Source organism: Penaeus monodon, chromosome 30 (genome assembly GCF_015228065.2).
Source record: "Penaeus monodon isolate SGIC_2016 chromosome 30, NSTDA_Pmon_1, whole genome shotgun sequence".
In the NCBI taxonomy this organism is placed as follows: domain Eukaryota; kingdom Metazoa; phylum Arthropoda; class Malacostraca; order Decapoda; family Penaeidae; genus Penaeus; species Penaeus monodon.
In genome coordinates, this window is record NC_051415.1 from 3,448,097 (window position 1) to 3,450,729 (window position 2,633).

General features: G+C 32.9%; 1 protein-coding gene across 1 annotated transcript in view; it reads right to left on the bottom strand.

Annotated features, from left to right (window-relative positions):
- LOC119592459 (serine/arginine repetitive matrix protein 2-like) overlaps positions 1 to 2,633 on the bottom strand; it is a gene marked incomplete in the record, with an annotated part of 34,461 nt that overhangs the window by 31,326 nt on the left and 502 nt on the right.

Below are 2,633 nucleotides of genomic sequence, written 5' to 3' on the forward strand. Positions count from 1 at the left end.
TCCCATACATTAATTAATGTGTATTGTATGGCACTTTCTATGGCACAAAATAAGTAATTATGTTATCATTATATCATTTTTGTGAATAACATAATAACAATCTAATTGGATGAGTGATTCCATTGTTCAATGCTTTGTTTTTAGTCAAGGTCGTAAAAAGTATATTCACAGCCAACAATAGGGGCTGTTAAAAACTTTGTTAGGGACTCATTTCATGTAAAATACCTTCTGTTATATAGATAGCGTGTGTGACTAAATCCTCCCACTCTAAATATTATTTTCTTTAAATTCTGTGCTCATAGATCTGCTACCTTCAATGCATTTACCTTACTACAGGCATTGCTTATCTATACATCTTCTTACATGTATGAACAAAAACATTTTAATCATTCCCATATCCTTTTAAAAAAAAACATATGAAAAGAATGCTGGGGTGTAATGCCTAAAGGTCTGTACAAGTTTAGCAGCGACTTACAAACTGATTGCGAAATGTTCTATAATTATCTTACACAGGAAACACTGCCTGAAACGTTCTACAAGCTGCAGAAAACCACTTCAGCATTGTGTCATCAAGCAAAAGCCAAGCCCCGGAGGCCTGGAACACTTTCTTCCCAGCAAATCGTCTTGGTCTCATGTGAACTATATCAATCTACTCAAATTTCTCTGGAACGCATTACCTTGGGGGCACCGTGTCAGTTTGACATTCTAACTTTACAGAAGTAAAGGTGATATTCCAAGCCTCCTCATATTTTCCGAGCCTGAGCACAACCTGTTAAAAAGCCACTGCCCTCTTAGGCTCGCCACATTTCCCCAAGTTAAGGCTACGGAACAAGACTGTGAGGAATGTACAGTGTCAGTGTGGAGGTTTTTATCACCTTAAATACAAATCTTAACACAGATTATAAAAAATGTCCCATTATTTGATTTTTACATGCTTACATTTTTACAATTACTAAAATATTCTGGAACAGTCATGAATCTGATTTCTAGCCATAAATATCTTATTTTTTTTACATTGAATGATTTCTGAGATTATGGCACTGAAAATGTTCTACAAAAACTACAGATGAGAAGGAAGCTAATTCACTTGACAAAAAGTGAATTACATACATTTAAAAAGGGGAATTCCAGAAAAAAAACACTAATGTAAAATAAAATATTCTTTTCCTTCATACACTGGCACATCATGATAATTTCATCACACATTATGAACATCAACAGTAACTCTATTCAGGACATATCTACATAATGGATCTATATCTGGTATTTAAAGAAACAAAATTAATTTCAACTCAGCGTCAATTACATTCAATGAGAAGGAGTAGGTCGGAGGTCAACTAAAACCATATGTTACGCAGTTCGAATGTTATTAAGCTTGGGAATTATATCCTAATTAATCATACCTGTACTAAAAAAATAAGGGATGTAAATGTATCTGCAATATGATTTTTCAATACTGTATTGCTTGTAACGATTTGGGCAAATTTTGAAACAATGACCTTGCAGAGATAGAGAAAAAACTAAGGTAATGGCTTTACAGAACACAGAAAATATTAGATTTAGCTGAATGATATTAGGTGAAATGTTTCAGTGACATAGTTGCTTATCAACGGCATACCTGCAGCGACAAATGAGATCTCCATGACACCCAATAACTTGACACTATAATTAGAAAACACAAGATATAATGTCATGCCTATATTTTGTTAAAGGTTAAGTTTCGGGTAATTATTCATATCACATGTGGACTCCATGATTCCTGCTCCAGCAAAGGCTAACAAACTTCTAACATTTATTTATCAGTCAGAGAGAGTATAGACTGGTTTCTTACTTGAAAAAAAAAAATTATGGAAAAGTTGTTAACAAATTCTATCTTACTTGAATATATACAGTGGGGTTTAATTGTCCATCCCTGGAGGTTAAAACATGGAAGCAATAACATCGCTTTGTACGCAGACCTGCGATGTGAACATAAGATTGTGGGCCTTGCTATTTATCATTTACTTTTCGCTTCCAAAAAGGTTTCATGCTTTTCTACATGACGATTACTTTAGTTTTTGATCCATCTCTGCACTGTCACATCATGAACAATCAGCAAATTTCATTTTTCTACGGTAATTCCAATTTCGAAAATTACTTTAAATCCATAACAACTTTGAACTTTTAACACCCATTTCTTTATAAATATTTTCAGACACTTTGTTCGTATATATTTTCCAGAATGTTACATTTTGCACAATACTTTCACATGTTCTCTTCACTACAATGTTCTTCGCTCTCGTTTCATATCTTTTACACTGATGAACAAATAATCTGATTATAATGATCAGTGTGAACAAGACAGACCACTCTTTTTTCAATATTATTCACTTGTTTGAATATTACAGAATCAGGAATGCTATATTCTGCCTAAATATAACAGGTCTACTCTCCTACCATCATTTAAAAATTAAAAAATGTAGAAAATTCTCATGTAAATCTAAACTCGGCAAAGTATTGATAACCTTTCACACACAAAAAAAATATATATATATTATCAATCCACTGAAAACTTTAACACAATGTATTACCTACAAAACAAGGAAAAGTAACTGTCACTAAAAATATCAAGAAAATATCACAACGCATTCCTG